The 21,954-nt window shown below is 34.1% G+C and overlaps 1 protein-coding gene and 1 pseudogene across 1 annotated transcript in view; both read right to left on the bottom strand.

Annotated features, from left to right (window-relative positions):
* Mipol1 (mirror-image polydactyly 1) overlaps positions 1–21,954 on the bottom strand; it is a 328,121-nt gene that overhangs the window by 109,929 nt on the left and 196,238 nt on the right.
* On the bottom strand, positions 19,782–21,286 carry LOC124976156 (keratin, type II cytoskeletal 8-like; annotated as a pseudogene).

The raw sequence follows: 21,954 nt of genomic DNA, 5'->3' as shown, positions 1-21,954 counted from the left end.
ACTTAGATGATTTTTCTGATTTTTTAAAGACTTTTATTTGGCAAAAGAATAAAAAAAATCAAAACCAAACCAAAAACAGAAAAAAATAAAATAAAAAAACAATGTTCTTGTGGAAAACACCAAAATGGAGATTTTGCCTAGAAATTTCCATAATGAAATGGGATTGTGAAAACATAAAATTCTCATGCTTAAAGAAATACTGAACATTTCCCTTCCCTCCCACATGTATTGGCAATGAAGATATGGTGTTGCTTCATAAACAATTCAATTTCTAATTCCCAATGTCTAATTTTCTGTCTACACCCTGGTGACTATGCTCAAGGTTATTATAACTTTCTGGCTTTAAGTCTCCTTACTTTATCAGATATATGCTTATCTGGTCATGATGTCTTTAGGGGGAAAATATCCTACCCTATGGCACAGGACTCCTATTTCAGAGCTAGCAGTTAGGATGAACTTCATTCCTATCACCTCAGGTATAAGATCCAGGTTGTTCATCAGAGTACTGATTCATGATGACATCATTCATACTCTTGGAGCTATATATGCCAGAGGACAGATCCAGATCTACTTCTAAATTCCTGCGTAGGTAAATCCTTTTTGTTTCAGGGTGGAATGTGTGTTAGTAAAGTTTGAGTTGGATGTCTGTTACATGGAGCATAAAAAGTTTAATTTAAAAGTGCTACTTATTTCCTAGATTTTTATTAATATAACTCCATCACACTATAGATAAAACATAAATTTTATTTCAAAATATCAAGGAAATTTTTTTGAGCATCCCATTCCCATTTTCTGGCATTATAAAAACTGCATGCTATCATCTAGGTTCATACTCACATAATGAAATGCATACATTAAATAAAACTAATGAAACAGTGTAAGAGATATTTAATGTTCCAACCTGCAGTACTACATATCCTTTCTAGTGAGATTATTAGTTCACTTTTTGTTGTATTTGCTTCAAGAGATATTCTATGAATTTTAAAACAAAACTCTCATATTTGTTATTTTCGCAAATACATCCATTTACAAACTGAAAACCTGACAGCATTGTATACAATTACAAATAATGCTTTAAATTTTTCAAGATTGGCTATTTTGCTTTACATAAAAAAATTGATCAATCATCCCATCCCACTAATCACATTCACCAGTCACATTCACTTCCTTCCCTCACAGACCTAAAGTAAACATCTCCATGAATTGGGGTTCATCAATTTCAAGAATATTTTATGCTTTTACTAAAGAATTATGTTCTTATAGGTATTGTATCATGTATTCTTGGAAAATTGCTTATTTGGTCAGTTATTCATACTGATACATGTAGCTTTCCTATAGTTTTTTTTATATGTATACTGTGATTATAGATATATTTGGACTTGTTTTTACATATTACCTCAGGTTTTACATTAAGCGTACTTTGCTTTTTTTCTCAGACTTATGTGGAATAAATTTCCTACATTTCCCTTTATATTATACTCTTCATACTCTTTACAATCTCTATGTATTCTAATTGAAATTTTGATAAAATTACTTAAAATATATTTTGAGCAGTCTAGAGTGAGGATTTCTATATATAATTATAATTATAGGTAAACATGTTATGCCAATCAAGTTTTATGCTTATATTCATAGTTTGAGGTAAAAGTTTATCAAAACAAAATATCTGCAATATCATATAAGTAAGCACATGGATTTTTTAAGTCAGGGTTATTGAATCATAATTTATATAAAGCAAAATTCATCCATTTTCAGTATACAGCCTTTTATACCCAACAGCTTCTGGCAACCATTTATGTGATTTTTGTTATTACAGTTTTTCTGTTTTCTAGCATGTTATATAAATATGATTCAGTATTTGAGTCTAGTTTCTTTTACTTAATGTAATGCTTTTGAGGACTCATCTATATTATTGTATAGATGATAGCTGATTCCTTATATCATTGAGCAATACTACTTTCTATGGATATACCACAGTATAAGTGACATTTGGATTTCCCCACTTTTTGGTAATGATTAATAACAGGGTTATAAATATCTGTATAGGTTATTTTGTAGAAATATGCCTCTGTTTCTTTTGAAGCAATACCCCTGGAAGTGGAAATGCTGAGTCCCTATGGTAAATGTGTGTTTATATACTCTATAAAGAAATCATTGAACTCGCTGGCTATGTTGAAATAATTTTAAAGTATCTATACTTAACTAATACCAATGCCTCTTATTGAACGCCTATCTATAGATTGACATTGTATCAGGTGCTTGAAATATGTTATTATAACCTATCCTTGCAAACAACCTGAGACGATTTCCCATTATTGCTATTTTACAGGTAATAAACAGGTTCTTGGAGCTTAAGTAACATATATTATATCACAGAGTTAATGGCTGGTGGACTAAACTGCAAATTGAGGTTTTTTGACCCCAAACATATAATTTCCCTTTACACTGCTGTATAACATTCTGTGATATCCATATCTCTATCTCTAGGGTGAGACGACAGAATCAAATCATTTGGGTATAGAGTTATTGACATAATGGGAGGTTCACAGAAAAATCAGAATGTGTTTTCCATACTCAGTATTCTTTTAATATACCTGAAGTGAATGAATTTTTTTTTTCCCTTTAACTATTAGGTTAGTCTCATAGTTAAATGCCCCATTGTATGCCTATCTGATCTGTCATCTAAATAGGACAGCCATTTGTTACTGATATATATTAGAAATGAACTACATTGTTTCCTTAGAGTTTTAATCTAGTAGTTTAGGATGACAGAAAAAGAAAAGATTACACTGTTCACATCACTAAACACTACAGGTTATAAGTACTGTGGATAAACCACTATTATCCCATGTTCAGATCTTGTTATGTTTGGTTTAAATGTGTTTTTAATAGTTATAATCTGATACAGTTAACCTTCCTTGGTAACTCCAAGACCATTAATGGAAATCTATTTTTATGATAGAACAGAAGCAACTGATTGTATGTATGATATCTGCTAAGTAAAGAAGCATACAGTACAAATTAAATCACAGAACCAAACAATTTTAGACTTGAAAGGATTTTAGAGGTAATCTATTCCCTTACTTTTATAGATGAGGAGATTGTTGCTAATACAACATGTACAGAAAAAACATCTGTAAATTATTCAGGGTTTCACAGCTAATTAGAAAGAAAGTTGGAACTAGAATACAAGTATCCAGAAGACACTGTATTTTGCCATATGCACCACATTTCAATAGTTTAATTTAATATTGTTGTTTTAATAGAATTATTTTACAGAATAGTCATAGGTATATATGACTGGCTATACTATTAAACACATCAGTAAGATATCTAGTTAGATATCTTTATAAGAATGTCTAGTTAGACAATGCTCAAGCATTATGATTAGAGTCCTCCTAGAATTTAGTTTTTAACCTCACAAGCAATCTAAGAACCTAGTAGAAAAAAATCATGCAAAAAGATAACTTAAAAATTAAAAGCTATTATCAAAGGGTAAAAATTGACCAGATTTCAGTTATCTTCTTTTCAGAGAAGATTTGAATTGCTCACCATAGCATTACTGACCATGGCATAATGCTCCCTAGAGGTGATTTTTAGAGGTTGTTACATTTTATCCTTACATCATGACTTTCAGTTTATCAGACCAAGTTGATCAGGTTCTTTACCTCCAAAATTCACATAGCACTGACTAGTGACTAATGAAGTGATTTGACATGAGAGAGGAGATGAGAGAGGTTTGTGGGAGAACAGAAATCAAACGTTAATAGACAGAAACTGACTCAGAAGCATGTGAACAGAAGCCATGAAACAGAGAGATGGAGAGCAGAAAAGGTATGCAAGACCACAGCCTTCTGTGGGACCAGAATGAGTGAGATACCAGCCTGTCTACACCACTTACGAAATGTCCCATTTTGGCAAGTTACCAAAGCTTTATGTTCCTTGGTATCTTCAACTACAAAAATGGGGGTAATCGTACTCTATATCTTAGAGGGCTGACAGTAGGAAAAAATGAGATGAAATCTGTAAAATATTTAAATTGGTGCCTGGCACATAATAAGTACTCTAATAAATGACGATTAATAAATAACAGGAAAACAAAAAAGAGCTGAATTACCAACTTGACTCAGCAGATGAGGAACCAGTAAAGATTGCTGGCACGATGGGTGCAGAAAATGATTCAGTGTAGATATGCCTTGTATTCTCAAAACTTTTACTCAAACAGAAAGGGGTCTGAGTCCCTGTGAGATCTTGGTGTTTATGGTTTTTTTCATGATTTTATGTATCTTTGCCAAAAACACCCTGTGTTGATCAAGGAAATAAGTACACATCTTTTGTTATTGGTCACATATCATGTAATTTTCCTTCCAGAAAAAGTATGCAAAATGCAATATTTTTCAAGAAACTCCTTTTAATGTATGTTATGGAATTTCACTGATCATCTTTAAAAATAGAAAATATTTTTGAGACTTAATTTTAGGGGTTATATTCCATCATATATCATTTAAGTTGGAGGCTGTTTATAATTAATACCAATACCATCACTTATAGTAATACTTAGAATATGTATAATCATATGTTTATAGAAGACTTAAACTATAACATTATTTAAATTGAGACAGTAGGAGCTTGAAAACTCTTGTTAAATGAGTAAATGCTATTTCTATCATTTTAGAAGAGAGGAAAATAAGACAGATTATGAACTATATAGATTGTCCATTAACAAGAAGTAGAACCTATAAATAAGTCCTAATCTTTGTCCAAGTACAGTACGGTACTACAATTCACATATAAATTTCTGATTTTATATGTATACCTAGCAAAATAGAAAAACTAGCTAGGCACTGTTCTAAGTGTATTAGACATATTCATTTGCTTATTCTCACAACATATCTTTGTGATAGTTGTTATTACTATTTTCCATTTCACAGAAGAAGAAAATCCTAAGTAACTTAGTAAAAGTCAGTCAGTTAATGAATGGTAAGGAAGAATTTGAATTTAGTCTGGCTCCAAAGACCTTACTGTTAACTCCTATGCTATAAATGCTAGGCAAAATTTGGGCTTTGAAAATCTGATGTCAATTATTACTAACAAATTGGTATTACGTGATTTTATATGAAGAACCTTGGTATAAGATTTTTTTTTTTAACTCAAGTGGTTTATTTTAATATGGCACCCAGATCTTTCTTGGAGGCACATATATGGTTTTGGAATGTTAATCCCTTTAGCAACAAAAGGCCACCTGTAGTGTTCCCCTTAATTTTATAGACTGTTGGTAAAAGGGTAATGTTGCAGCTTCTCAGATAAAACAGTAACTGCATATAACTTAAATTTAAGGATAATGATGAGAATTTTTCTATACTACAGTAACTGTCTCTCCCAAGGAATCCTGCCCTTTGGGGTGTAGGGAATTGCACAAGATTCTAAGCATTTATCCCACCTACCCATCTATTAGGAAAGGTATTGAGAGAAAGAAAAAAAAATCTCTACTGGATCTAGCCAAGATTCGAAACTTTGTTGTGCTGGTCTGAAAGTTACTCTTTTTTATTTTCAAGACACCAGTTTCAGTACTAACCTGAATTCCAGTCTGCTTATTTCCTAGTTCTTGGTTTAATTTTGAATACAGATATGTATCTGTTTACTTGCATTCTGTTTCTGCTGGGTCCTTGCTATTCTCTGTGGATCCATGAACATTAACCTTTGATATGTTCACTTTTACCAGGCTTCTGTGATCTACTGCCAGACAAAGACACACACCTAATATTCAGTTCTGTGGTTCTTTGAACCTAATGCTTTAAATTTTGACATCGCTATTTTAATGTTCCATTTTAAATCTATCAGGCTTTGCAACTGTAATTTATAAATCTGAAACACAATGTATTTGACTACACTCCTGAATGTGGTCCTCTCTGATACTGTGTAATCTACACAGGCTACTAATAACCGTTTATATTTTAGAGGACTTACTCCCACCCAAGCAACCCTTTGGCTTCTTCAAGACACTAAATACTAAAATATATGGTTTTCTATATTCGTAGTCAAAGGCAAAAAAGAAATGTGAAAGCAGCAAAAAATAAATGGCACATCATGTACAAGGAATCCTGATAAGATTAACAGCAGATTTCATTTAAGAAACATGGAGGCCAGGGGCAATAGGATGGCAATTCATTGTGATGAAAGAAGACATCCCACATCTGTGATAACACTTTTTATATTCAGTATTTGAATAATAGCCACTTTATTGTACATATGTGTGATTTATTTATTTATTTTCTTTTATTAGAGCATTATAATTACATGTACTAGTTGGATTCATTTTGACAAAATTATAAATGCAGGGAATTTGGTTTACTCCTTTTCAGTTCCCTGAATAATAGCCATTTTTAATGGGGTGAGGTAACCTCTCATGTGGTTTTTGATTTGCATTTTTTCTGATGATCAGTAAAACTTGAGTTTTTTTGTTTTGTTTTGTTTGTTTGTTTGTATATACCTGATGGCCATTTGTCTGTCTTTTGAGAAATGTCTATTTAGGTCTACTGCTCATTTTAAAATTCAGTTATTTATTTACTTTTTTTAGTTGTTTGAGTTTTTGGACCCCCTTATATACTGTAGATATCAACCTCCTCAAGATGTATAGTTTGCTTTTTCACTTTTAGTGTCCAATGTAACTTACTATTAAGCCATGATGTGAAATCTTGTCTTGAACCACTTCTTTGTGCACGAATTTAGACTGTGGAGGGCTTATCGTTTCCTTGTATCTTCTAAGTTGGATGAACTCTATCTCAAAAAATGCTACCATGGCCTTAAATTTGTTGCTAGTTAGGTGTCACATGTCTGGCCCCAAAGACTTCCTTTCTACACTTCTGAAAGTCACTTCCTGATAGGTACAAAACCACTAACTAGCACACTGACTTCATTAATACTCTATTTTTCATTTGGTAAGATCTGCTTCTTTTAACGCCTAGATAAAAGATTAATTATGTAGTATTGTATGGTCTTCAGAAAACACATTAAATGATTAATTTCCATCTACCATGCTATACTACTGTTTTTGAGGTCATTTCTTCAAGAAAAAAAAAATTATATGAAAGAAAACACTAAATGTTTCATCCAGGACATGGATTCCTATGCTGGGGTATAGCTCAGTGGCATAAAGTTGCTTAGCATGTGGCTTTCTCAAAAAGTCCACTCTCCTTTCATATGGTAGAATACATTCCTTTCACTAAGCTCTCTGGTACTACCTAAGAACATGAGCACACAGAGAAAATTAAATTCTTATTTAAACTCAAGAAGCAAACATTTCCCAAAATGACATATTCTCCCTCCTTTTCACTTGAGTCGTAAACATTTCTCTACATGCCAGTGCCCTTGTATTTAGTTAGAATTTTAGACAGAAGTATTTTGTTTATTTGTTCAGGATCATGTATGTTTTTTCATTACATCTATAGTACACTTCATCACCTGAACACCTGCCGAACTAAACTTGTCCTGCCAGCAAAAAATTTGAAATTATGCAATCTGCAGTTCAGTCCATGGCAAGCACTTGGGTAGAATTCTTCTATACCTTTTGACATTCAATTTAAGGACTGCTTGCATAGAATATTGCCAACTGAAAAGTTAGTGAAAACAAGTTTAATCAAGTAAATCTGACTATAATTTTAGCTAAGGACCTGTTTCAGATGCTCAGATTAAATAAGAACCATAATCACTAGCAAATTAACCATAACATTATTCTAAAATTTTGTATGAATGTGGTAAAAGTAAATCTGTATGATTATATGACACATTTTGATCATCAAAAATATTTTATGATATAGACTTTAAAGAATATATGATTATGAAAACACCCTACTAACAAATTAGGCATAACTGAAAACATATATTCTAAAGGAAAACATTTTCAATCAAATATATCTACATGCAATTTTTAAAAGAGACAAATAAGCAATGTTGACATGTCTGCATTAATATGTAACTAGCAAAACAGAACTATAAAACGCATAAACATAAAGCTCTATAAGCAAAGTGTATGAAATATATTCTGACTGAAATAGTTACAATTAAGACTACTGAAATTGTTCAAATAAGAGCTATTAATTTATACGTCTTTCATCTCTGAAATAGTTCAATTCCAGGTGTCTTAAGTACAAGCCCATCAATTCTATTCATTGTAAAAAGCAACTAGTAGTCAAAGATATCTGAATAAAAGGAACTTTTTTAAAAGATCAAATCACATTGTTAAAGAAATCAGACAAACAAGATTTCATAAATATGCCAAAAGTTTTCTTTTGAGTTGACAAATAGACATAAAATAAGTAAGCTAAACTCTTCCAGAGATGATAGCTTAAATAGTTTTTAACCAAAGGAAGAAGGTTTGCTATATCTGACTTCATTCACGTTAATGAACTATAGCAGAAATTTTTTAAAAATTACACATTTGAATGTGGAAATTATTTGGGAGTTGTGCCTAAGCATGTGAAAAGCATAAGAAAAAAGAATTCCCTGTTTCCTTTTGGATGCTTCAGACAACAGCAACACAGCCTAGGGCACACTGCTGCGGATTTTAACTGTTGTATGGAACTACTCAAAATGCTTTTGATCCATTTTATCTTGCAAGTTAGCAAAGAAATGTTGCAATAAGAAACACCAACAAAGATCTGAAAAAGTTAAGCTCTGGATTACCATATTGTGTTCTCCTGCCATTCAATGCTTCATACAAAGGCAGTGGTGTTCAAAGTAAGAGAAAAAGTGGGGAGGGGGAGAGAAAAAAAGAGAAACTGGTCTCAGAAAGTGCAAAGCACAAAGTAAATAATATTCTTCTACATCCCTTCTTTTTCGCAGATTGGATGTTAAAAGAGTTGCAGCAATTAGGCTTTTGTTAATTACCAGCTGTTGAAACAGATGTGTTGACTATCCTATTAGTTAACAGCTGGGTGAGACGAACAATTGATGCTCCCTAAAACCAACAGCCAGCTGCTCTGTAGTAATTATCTCCAATTAATAATACAGGTGATAACAGCAAAAGCTCCTATCCCTCTCTTTCAATAACTTTGGCAGTTTCAATAAGTGTGGCTTTATCATTACACAGTAATAGAGAATACATTTATTACTACAAGTAAGGTTGGTGTATAGAGTTGCAATTAACTTTATGGTAGTTTCCATTATGCAATTTCTGAAGAAGAATCAGACAAGTGCTAAAAGCAGAAGCAGACATTCTGTACGCTTTTATTATCATATTTCAAATGTCACTGCCAACTCACTTCTCTAGAACTAACAATAATAGCTAAGCACTTAAGTTCTTTGAAAAAGAGAAGCATAACTAAAATCTGTTCTTTTGATTTCCAGGTGTTTTCACTGATCATGTTTTATATTCAGTCACTGAAGCAATATATTTTCTCTTGGTATGCCTAAATATCAGTGTCTTGTTCCCTAGCTTATTTTCCTAGGTGACTGGTAGAAGCAATTTAACCAAACCCAAAAAGAAATTTACCTCTGAGCAGTAAACATTTCATGTATACCAAAGAGATCAGCAAAACAAATAAGCAGTAAAACAAAAAGGAAAAACATTTTATTTTAGAACCACTTTATGATATTTAACATTTAAGTTTCTAATTATGAAGATGTCAAGAAAATAATGAATCATAAAAATAAAATAGCAGTGATTTTTTTTTTTACTATTTCCTGTTTTAATACTCATATTAAAACTTTATTTATGCAACATAAAGGGGAGGAACTGGGAATTAAACTGATAAAATCATGTTATGTGCATGTGTGCATGTATCAGTATGTCACAATGAATCCCACTATTATGTATAATTATAATGCACTGATAAAAATTTAAAAAGCTTCATTTGCATGAATGTAAAATGAAGATTTAAACAGGCCAGGCAAACCATCTCTGTTCTATGAAGAGGTGTCTACGAGAATTTACACCATATCTATTCACTAATTAGAGAACACTTAAAGACGCTGCCTTTCTGAAAAACAAGGATTAGAGCTGGATGAATACACCCCTTTCACAAACCTTCCTCATGTCTCTGTTGGGTCATCATAAGCAGCTTGTTCTTCCAGCATTAAATAGAAAAGCCTACTGATTATTAGTTCTGAGCGCTTCAGTTAGGCAACAGGACAATTAATATGAACAGAAACTTTAAATAACATGTAAATAAATCATTTCACCACAGAGGCTGTAATAAAAAATAATGAACAAAGATGAACTTTCTAAAGCAATTATTAGTTGCCATTTGGGTAATATGGATGTCTGATACGAAAAAAAAAATTAGTTAGAAAACTCTCACCTTATTCTATGTAATTGTGGTTGCTAAAGCAGGAATTTCAATATTTACAAAACAAGAATGATAAGTACATTATCACCCCCCCAAAAAACTTATTCATCTCTATGAAACTAACTTCCCATGAGAATTTGTAATATTTAAGACTTCTGTAATTTACAGGGAATCCCCTGATGTATGGGAGCCTAACAAAATGTGCAAATAGAGGAAAAATCTGTTAGCCTTGAGGTTTGAAAATCTCTATTAGGCCACAGAATATTCTGATTTCTCAATTCTAAGAAAAGACCTAGTTTCTCAGGATAGCAGCAGCAAGAGCAAATATCTTCTGCCTTGACACTGGGCAGCTGTCTTTTCCAACATCACAAGGCATATCTAGTAAGTACACAAACAACACAGCAGCAGATCATACTTTCCTCTTCTCTGAGGAATGCAACCGGCTACAGTTATCATCTTACAAACCTACCACATCATAGCTGTACAGGCAGGCATGGCTACTACTGAAGAAGTGGGCTGCTGCACTCATCATTGTATCCAGTGTGAGTTAAACAGGGAAGGCAGAAGTCAAATCCATTTTGAAGCCACAGTTCCTAGTTCATTGGTGTTTAAAAATAAGCCAAGAAATTTACATCTTCTCCCCTCTGCAAAAAACTAGTACGATATATATAGTGAACATCTGTCTGACTGCTATACTCAGTTGCTCTAAATTCTGCCATTTTTTTTCTTTAAGTTTAAAAATACGTGGGCCTACCCTAGAACAGGACTCAAATAGGTGTTTTTTAACAGGCAGTACCTGAGATATGCCCTTTCACACCAATTTCAATGCATTTCAAATTAAGAACTTGATGAGATGGCGTTAATTACTTGGGATAAACACTTGCATTTTCTTCTACAAAACATGTGCCAACAGTTCATCATGTCTCTTCAGCCTTGATCATGACAGACCGAAACATTCTCATGGCTGGTCTTTTGGCACTGTTTTCCTAAGCTTCATTTTACCTTGTACAGAAATCTAGTATAGCATTCATCTAATTTTATCTGGATTTTTTGTACATGTGTCTCTCCAGTAGATGTCAAATTCTTATCCTTTGATTTTTGTATTCACAGAATGTATCATATAAGATCTAATTAAGCATTTCAATAAATATAGATACTTTAAAATCAGTAAGATAGCAAAGTAAGTCAGACTCAAAAAATCAAGAGTTGTATATTCGCTCTCATATGTGGAAGTCAGAAAAAAGTACTTTTAAGAAGGGACTTCATAAAAATAAAGGGAGACCAGTAGAGTGAAGAATAGGGAAAAGGGGGAGGGAAGAGAGGGGGATAGGTGAACGGAAATTGATTAAATCATATTATGTACATGTATGACTATATCGCAATGAAATCCACTATTATGTGGACCCATAATGCACTAATAAAAAAATTTAAAACTCTTAAAAGACCTACAGTGAAAAAGATCAGTTTTTGTTTCCCACCATGTCCATCAACCATGTCTAGCTCCCAGAAATAACTGCTTATACGTCTCAGCATATGCTTATATCCTTATTATCAGAATCATGAATTGTAGAAATAACCTATTGGTTTTGGTTATGATATCTGAGGGGCTAGCTCCTTAAAAAGGAGCTTCCGCCAACTTCCCCCAATTTTTCTTCCTATCTTTATTGTATCAATTTAGGATGTCTGTTTAATTATACCAAATCCTTGCAATATTAATGTTCACATTACTATGACTATAAAAATAAAATTGATAAGTCGTAAGTAGGTAATGTCACTATTAAAGACAGGACTTATTTAAAGTAGGTTGACCCAGCATGTGTGTCCCTATGAATAGGAAAATCTGTTCTTTTAACTGAAATAAACAACTTGGCTTTACTCAGTCTCTTACTCAAGACACTAATTCCAGTTTTAAACAGTCTTATAATTGATGTGTCCTAATAAATAAAGGAAAAATTTTGAAAGCAAAACCAAGATTTTTAAAAATCCTCCTCCACCCATAGTTCCTATCTATTAAGTTTATTGGAATATTTTAAAATTGTAGTTCTATGCCATCTTTTGGATTTTTTCTTATTGTACATACTGTATTTGCATACTCTTTCTTATACATCGCAACTAAATGATCACTGTTTTAGATTTATACATTTTGAGATATGCTACTACTATGATTTCAATATGGTTTGAATGTGTTCCTCACAGTTTCATGTGCTTAAAGCTTGGTCCCTGATAGAAGCCTTTAAGAAGTGTGAGAGAGGCTACCCTCAGAAGAGATTAATGTACTTCTCACTGGATTGGCTTAGTTCCTGTGAAGTGGGTTATTATTAAGCAAGGCCTCCTTAATACTTAAAGATTGGCCCCTTCAAGTATTGAGTAGTCTGTTCTCTTTCTGTTTCTTCACCATGTGGTGATACAGTCATGAGGCCCTTGCCAAATGCTGGTGCCATGTTATCTGGAATCTCCCAAAACTAGAACAGAACTTTGGGCCAAATAAATCTTTTTCTTATATATTACCTCAGATATTTTACTTAAGCAACACAAATACTTTCACTTATTTTTATACATGTCCCTCTCTTTGGAGATCTGTTTCAATTTTCTTTTGGCTATTGTGCTTCTCAAGTTAATTCCCCCAGAAGATGAATTGGTTTGTTTGTTTATTTATTTATTTATACTGTTAACCTGCTATTAACAATTTTTGCTTTAATCTATGAATTACATTACTATCTCACATTACATATACGAAGCCAAATTACACTACCTTAGTTGTTTACAACCTCAAAGCTTACTCCCAGTATATATTCCAATAAATTTATTATGTAAAAGCAATACTTATTTGTTTTTGATTTGTTTAACAGTAATCTCTTCTACTACAAACTTCAAATATGCAAAAGATGTTCCAAGGATAAGCATAAACAATATTGATAAAACTCAAAAAGACTAAATGTGTTTTCACAATATAACCTGGCATAAAAATAAATAAAATTCCCTATATCAAAATAGCAACAATGTACTCATAATAATGGTTTATGGGTTGAATATTAACAATTCTAATTGTAGTTCCAAAAGAAAACAGTTCCTTTAAAAATCTCTATTTAAAAGTCAATGCTTTGTCTAGTTCCTGCAGGGCTGCTGGTTGATTCCAGCCTTAAAAGTAAAGTATCCATCTTGAACAATTAGCCCAAATTGTACAGGAATTGGTAAAAAATAAATAATTGCCTTTATTTGGAGTAACAGAAAAAGGCTCACTAACTTCACATATAGAAATTCAATTTGTATACATAACAACATGAATTTTGAGAAGTATAAGCTGTCAACTAGTTATTTCTAATATAGAATAGATATTGTACAATATGATTAAACTGTACACAGGTCCTCAGACTGAAGGACAATTTTAATTTCATCTTTGATAAACCAACATTATATATATATCTAGAAATTACTTCCTGGGTTGTCAAAAAGAGGAAATCCTATCCTTAAGCATTAGGAGTAGTTATCTAAAATAATGCTAATTAATATGTAAAGAAGTGTTGGGTGGTGGTGGGGTAAAGGTAGGAAAATAATGACCATAACTGCCCTTGATATAAGATCCTAGACATGTATAAGTCTGTGCAAAAATCTTGATGATTCTTAGTGGTTAAGGGCAACTTCATGCAACCAAATAACATGAAATTAAATCAATAACCTTACAAAAAAGGTTAAAATGTCTCTTTTCTCAACAAAAACAGAGAGGAATGTAAATAATGTATATACAAACTGGGATCTGTCAATGACAAGGACTATGTGTTGGTTCTTATCAAATTCAAGAATATTAGACAAGCAACATTTAACCTTCTTGTGGTTTCTCTTAATATGCAGCATTCATTACAACAGTTAGGTGCCTTCACTGGTTTTCTGCAAGTTTGAAGTTGTGTTCTTGTGTTGTTTTAATAGGTATTTTAAATTCTTACTTGTTAAAAAACAAGTCTTTGTTTTGTTATCCTATATACATGATATTTTGTCTACATACAGGAGCCCTAAATTTAAGTATTTTCCTCTCAAATTTACAAAGTGGCACCATTTTGCTTTCCATATTGCAGGTAAGAATGTGATACCAGTGTAAAGCTCTTCTTTTGCAAATAATAAGTTTTCATGCAATTTCATGAGAAAGGTTATAGAGGTATAACAGTTTCTCTTGTTTCTCTTTATTATCGGTATAAAGATAATTTCACCTAGCTATGTCTATAAATTTAGGATGTTTATATAAATTTGCATAAGCATATGTAATTTAAAAAATGTACTTATTTTAATAACTCGGTTTTCTTCAGCGCAAGTGAGTTTTCTTCTATTGCTGCTTTGAGTGTGGTTTCTTTTAATTTGCTTCTAAACTTAGATCTGTCTTCTATATATTACGTTTTCATTCACTTAATTTCTTGAATTTTTTACTAGTGTTTTTTCCTTCGCTGTTCTAAATCACTAATTAGATTTTTTCCCTGATCATTTTGTTATTCAAATCACCTACTATATTTTTTTACCTACTGTATCGTCTTTTTGATCATTCCTTCAAAATATCTTTGATTCTCCTTGTTTTGAAAAGTTCCTCTCCTTCAATAAACAAATTCAATTAAAATTGTCATCTTTCACCAGTAAAGGCAAGGGGACGGGGGAGCGTAAAAGGGAGGGAAAGGGGAAGTAATAAATTGGAGCAAATTATATTCCATTCTTGTATAATTATGTCAAAATAAACACTAATAAAAATCAAAAAGGTAAAGTTTTAGTGATAGCATCATATACTGTTGTTTTTAAGTACGTGGTCGTATTTGAACATATCATAGGTATAAGTCAGATTCTATACATTTTCATGAGTCAACTAAATGAGTAAACTCATATAATGTAAATATAGCTGGAAAAAGAAAATGTGGTCTTTTCCATGAAGCAATCATTTCTCTGAATTATGAATTTCTCATGTCTATTCATATCGGATGATATAGATTCTTTCAGCATATTTGAAGACAGGCAGATTTGGAACAGTGATGATGAGAAACAGTGAGTAGTAAGCAGTTTCTTCATTGGGCAGACTGGCAAATTTCTTCAAGGCACAATCATTAACTGGACAGATGTTAGCTTTCTTCCAAATTCTAATAGGACCTTCCAGAGCTTAGAGAATCATGGAAAAACAGCTTCCATTCCATTGTTTCCATCTTTATTATTCACTGAAACTTTCAAAAGTTGTATTTGTTTTATTTCTGTACAAGTAACAAATACTCCATCATTTGCATCATAATACTGACTCCTTTGGTACCACAAAGTGATCACTGAGCTTTGTACTATCTGTATCATGAGTTGCAGTACCAGTAGCTTCAAATACTAAGCATATGTTATGCTTTGAAGTTGACATTTTCTAATTAAACTCAGTTGTTTCAACAAACCACATAAACTTCTCAATGTCACTTTGTCAGTGTCATCGTAAACCTCCCCTTCCTGTCTCATACCCAGTAAGTGAAGTCTTGCTACTTATCTAAAAATATCTTACTCATTCTCTATTCCTACTGTTGTTACTCAAGGAAGTCCCAATATACTTTACTTCAATTCATACAATAATAGGCACCAAATCAGTCTTCCTTCCCTCCTATGCCTGAGTAATTGCATTAAAACCCATCAGATTACTTTATTCATTTCATATTATTATATCATATATTGCCATCCTTCATAAACAAATCTTCAGAGCATGCCTACTTTCCATTTCACTAATAATAATCTTCGCCTCTTTTCAAAAGCTCACTGTACTTTACAATATCAGTTGTTTAGAAGGCGACAAACCAGTCTTGGAAATACCTTCATGGGATGTAGAGTCCCAGTTTTTGGCAATGGAGGAAGATGTTGGGGGAAAAAGTATAAATCTATATGACGGTCCAAATCACAGGGTTAAAAACAACACTGGTTTTAGTGTCCGCATATTTGAACTTTTGCAGTGCTACTTCCCCCCGAGCACTAATGTTAGCAACCACAATTTATGGTTCACAATAATTGGTCACTCCTTGTTGCATCATTCCTAATATCACCTTAAGTACACTGTAAATGTGAGAGTTAACCAATTTATCTTTGACTTTCTCTGTGAATGAACTGTTGTGTTTCAAACAGGTTTTAATTTTTAAAATTGTGATTACCATGATATGCTTTCTAATTTCAGATAATGAAAATGAGAATGATGATAACAGGAATTCCAGCATAATTCAGACATCATCAAAATGAAGGCAAGATGAAAGGATACACACAAGTGGTTTGGTTTAGGGAGATAAATAACTAGAACAAAATATCATACAAATGATTCCAAAAAGAATTGGGATTGGAATACTGAAAGGGATATGTGAAAGCATGTACAAAGATTGATTCTCACAAGTTTATAATGAGACAGGCAAGTTTTCTAAATCAATCAAAGTCTGTTATTTTGTTGTTTTGTTTTCTCTCTCAAAATGACACAATTATTGGAGCTGCTGAAATAGGTTGGACATTCCGCAGGGAACAAACATTGTTATGTAATTTCCTTGATAGTTCTGTGAAATGAGTAGATATCTCTACTCAGGTTGCAAAAAAAAATGTCTTGCTAGATAATCAACAACAAAGGAAACTCTGATAGGAAACAAATTGACACAACACTATACAGATGATTACATCAACACTGAACCCTAATCCTGCTTTTCATACTTCATCAAATGATGTGTCAATTGTAGCAACAATTGCCTACCAAGTATGGAAAATGGGGTTTTAAATAATCCTGTTAACTTCTACTTAGGTTTTAATAAAACTCTGGAAGACAAAAAATGACTTTTGATGCCTTTTTCAAATTCAAAGTAGACTTTTCTTATTTTTGTGGATTTTCTGAAAACAAAAGCAAATGTAGTTTTGGCAGTATCCATTCAATCTATAAATTTCTACTAAATAAAGTTATGATATCTTACATAATATCTTGCCACACTTTGTACACTGTACTTTGAGAAAGGGTGTGATTTTCTTACCTGTAATATTGAAGTTTCAATAATGAAAGTTTTTGGGTCACTTTTCAATTTCTAGAAAATGGGAAAATTAATGATATATTTTATTTTTTAGAAATGAAAGAAGAAGATAGCCTTCCTAAATATGTGCCAATCATGGCTCACACTGCTGCTCACCATGGAAGATATTAAAAGGTTGGTCACCAGAAAAATAACATTTTCAAAATATGGAGGGGGAGAAGAAATCCTTTAATTGGAAACACATCAAAGTTAAGAAATTATATGCTTTTCTCAAAAATCTACATGATGATCAGTGATAAAGCCACAGGAACCCAGGGAGAAAAAAAGAATGGTTCACCTGTGTTGTAGGCTGCAACAAATACCCAAACAGTAAATAAAATAAAAATAAAATAAAATAACCATTTATTTTTAAAAGGGTTATTTTAGAACTCAAAGAAATGCTATCAGGAAAAGGGCAGTGCATTGGTTTCCTAGGGCTGCAGGAACAAAATACCACAATTAAGTGGCTTCAGAAAATAGGAATTTCTTCTCTTATATTTCCAAATGCCAGATGTTCAAAATCAAGGTGTTGGAAAGGCTGGTTCCTTCTGGAAGCTCTGAGAGGAAACTCTGTTCCATGGTCTTTTCCTGGCTCTGTGCAGTTGCCAACAACCCCTCAACATTCCTTGGACATATCACTGCAATCTCTGCATCCATTGTCACATGGCTTTCTTTCCTGTGCCTTCTGTGGTTGTGTCCAATGTCCTTCTTATAAGGACACCGTTCATTGAATTACAGCTTAGCCTAATCCAGAATAATCTCATTTTAACTTGATTACATACGTCTGCAAAGACCCTATTTCCAAACAGGGTTATTTCATAGGTACAGGAATTAAGACTTGAACATACATTTTGGGGAACATAATTCTACCTATTATATGCAGTTAAGTTGAAGACAACTTTTTCAATTTCTTCAGTAAACTGTAAACTACTTAGAATCCAATTTCAATTTCATAAATTCAAATTACTTCTTTGCTCAACTGATGCTGGAAATGCCTTTAGCTGAATTCAACATCCATTCATGATAAATATTTTAGCAAACTAGTGAGAGAATAGAACTTACTTGTTATGATAAAAGATATCTACAAAGACCAGAGCTTGAAACACATTTAAGGGTGAAAGGATAAATACTTTCCCTGAAGACTGGAAAAAAGGCAATGATGTCTGCTTTTGTTCCAGCTAGAGCAACATGGAAAGAAAAGCAAATAAAAGGCATATATATTGGAAAGGAAGAAATTAAAAGGTCTCTATTTGTAAATGACACGATTATCTACATAAGAATCCCAAGGAATCTTTAGAAAAGCAACTGCCATGGTGGTGGTGGTAGGGGGAAGCAACAATAGAATTAATAAGTGAGTCCCTCAAAGACACAGGATATACAATATACCTAACATTGTATTTCTATTTATTAACAATGTATAAATGGAGACCTAAATTAAAAACAATACTATTTGTAATCCTGCCAAAACATCAACTATTTAAGTGTAAATATAACAAAATATGTACTCAAGATCTGTATGATTAAAATCATAAAATGTATTAAAAATAAAGAAAACTGGAGAAATATGCTGTTTGTAACACAGAAAAAAATAGTAAAGATGTCAATTATTCTATCAAAAGAATGAATATTTTGTAGAAGTAGACTGGCTGATTTTAAAATTCATGAAGAAAGTGGAATACCTAAATAAATTTGAAAAAATTAATTGGAATAGTCACACTATAGAACTTAAAGATCTACTACGAAGCTACAGTAAACAAGACAGTACATTATTGCTGAAGGAAGAGACATTTAGACCACAAATTTGCTAGTTCAGCAATAAACCCATACGAATATGGCAAATTGTGTACTGATAAAGATATAAAAACAATTCATTTGAGAAAGTTAACCCTTTAAACAAATGGTGTAAGAATAATGGGACAGCTATATGCCAAAAAACAAAAACAAACAAAACAAACAAAAATACCTTTCAACCTGTCTTATATGTTGTACATTACCTCAAAATAGAACTAAATTTAAAATATAAAACTATAACATTTTTATAAGACATAATAAATCATCTTCATGATCCAGGGTTAGGCAGTGTTCCAAGAGTTCCAAAAGTACAATCCATAAAAGAAAGAGATTTATTCAAATTAATCAAAATTAAAAACATGTACCCTGCCATATAATTTAAAAAATAACTAATAGAACAAAATCCTTCACATCAATGGGACTTAAAAAAAAAATGGAATCAATGGGATCAGAATATTTTTTTTTTTTTTTCTGGTTGGCAGGGTCACCCAAGGCTTTATTTTGGAAAAAAACAAATGAACTAGTTTGGGGTTGAGGGCATGGGCAAGAGGGGTGGGTGAGGGCTAGGTCTGAGCTTCAGTGGGGTCTCTTGTTTCCCACGCTCCCCTCTTACAGCTACCTTCCCCACAGGTTCTGGGGCAGTAGCAGGAGGCAGGAGGCTGGGAGGAGCTACAGAGGCTGTTCACTTGGGCAGGACATTAGAGGACTCAGACACCAGCTTCCCATCAGGGGTCTCAATCTTCACAACCACAGCCTTGGTGAGGGTGAAGAAGCTAGAGTCCTGGCAGAACTGAAGCTGGGCTGGAAGGAGCTTAGGCCATAGCTGAGGCCAGGGCTGGAGGCCCCCGTAGGATGTGCTCAGGCCTCCTGAGTAGTCATTTATGGTCTTTGTTCGGATACTCACGTTCGTCGGCATCCCAGACTCCAGTTGGCTCTCTTCGCCCTCCAGAGGTTTGCATGGTAGGTGGCAATCTCGATGTCCAGGGCCAGCTTGATGTTTGTGAGCTCCTGGTACTCGTGCAGCTGATGTGCCATGTCCTGCTTGGCCTGCTGCAGGGCAGCCTTCACCCTGGCTTTGGCATCCTTAATGGCTGGCTCCCCATGCTGCTCAGTATCGGTGATGGCAACCTCCAGGGATGCCCTCTGGCCTGAGGGCCTCAATCTCTACCTGGAGGCAGCTAATGTTGTGGTTCATTTCAGAGATCTCTGTCTGGGTGCCGCACAAATCATCCCCATGCTTCGCAGTGTGTCTGCAGCTCCTCATACTTGATCTGTTACACTCTCTCGGCCTCAGCCTGGTTGCAGTTGGCAATCTCTTTATACTGGGCACAGACCTCAGTGATGATGCAGCATGCCCATGTCCAAGGAGTGGTTGTTGTCCATGGACAGCACCAGGGACGTGTCGGAGATCTGGTACTGCAGTTCATGGATCTCCTCTTCATACTGTTGCCTGTGGAAGTTGATCTCATCAGTCAGCCCTTCCAGGAGAGACTCCAGCTCAACTTTGTTCATGTAAGCTTCATCCACGTGCTTCTTGATGAGGGCAAATTCACTCTCCTTCTCCGTACTCTTATTGATCTCATCCTTATACTTATTCTTGTAATCCTCTACCAGTCCCTGCATGTTGCTGAGCTCTGACTCCAGCTTCAGTTTTTCCAGCTTCAGCTTCTCCCGGCCCAATGACTCCAGATGCCACTGAATATTGTTGATTTAGCTCTCAAACACGTTGTCCATGTTGCTGTGAGCAGTGTTCTGTTGCTACAGGAGGATCCATCTGGTCTCCAGCATTTTGTTCTGCTGCTCCAGGAACCTGACATTGTTGATGAAGGAGGCAAACTTCTTGCTGAGGGTCTTGATCTGCTCCATCTCCTGAGTATGCACGGCCTGGATGCTGGGGTTCACCCACAACTTGAGGGGCTCAGCAGGCTGTGGTTTACAGTGATTGCTGTGATCCCCCTACCCCCCGCCACACACACACACACCAGCAGCCCTCCCATAGCTGCTGCTTAGACCTATACTGGAGTCTGACTCCTCTGGAAGCTGCTGCTGCTGCCCATCCAGGAGAAGTTGGAGGAACTGATGTGGCACCCCTGGTCCACTCAGTTATGAGTGGCTGATGAAGGCCTGGGGGCCAGAGGTGGACATCTTGCAGGACTTCTGGGTCACCGTGATGGACATGGTAGAGGCTGGAGTGAAAGTAGGTGGGCTGAAGACAGGAGACTCAAAGAGCCTAGCAGCTGCATCTAAGTAGTGGGCTAAGATCAAAAGTTTTAAAAAACAGACTCAGTCCCTTCACAGAACTACTGAATCAGATCCTCTTAGGAGGGCTTCAGAATTTGTAATTTTAAATAACTCTACAGGTGCTTTTGGTACACAGCAGATCTATAGACTGTTTGGAAATGGCTGAGAGCAGGAGCAGATGGAATAGCCCTCATTTGGAGCAGGGATATTTCCTCTGAGACTATAGGAAATGACATGAATGACATGAAGATGAGAAGTTGAGTTCATACCTATTTTCTTTTTTTAAAATTTTATTTATTTTTACTTATTTTCTTTTTTAATTAAGATAATTGTTTATCTTTTCAGAGAGATATAGGAAGTTACTGGGGTAGAAGCTCCAAACAACCAAACAACCAAAAAACACAATGTAAGTTAAGAGACGGCTGCTGTAGAGAGCATGCTAAAAGAATGGTCAAATTGAGGCTGAAGATAAATCCATAGTAATATACATTGGCTCAATTTTGTGATTTTTATTTTTTAATGCAGTTCAGATTTAATAAGTGGAAAAGCAGTTGTACAACATGTCCAGGTTGAATATCTCTTATCAGAAATACCTGGGGCCAGAAGGACTTCAA

This window comes from Sciurus carolinensis, chromosome 2, assembly GCF_902686445.1.
Source record: "Sciurus carolinensis chromosome 2, mSciCar1.2, whole genome shotgun sequence".
In the NCBI taxonomy this organism is placed as follows: Eukaryota; Metazoa; Chordata; class Mammalia; order Rodentia; family Sciuridae; genus Sciurus; species Sciurus carolinensis.
Note: the sequence above shows the minus strand (reverse complement) of the source record. Positions and strands in the feature narration are given on the sequence as shown.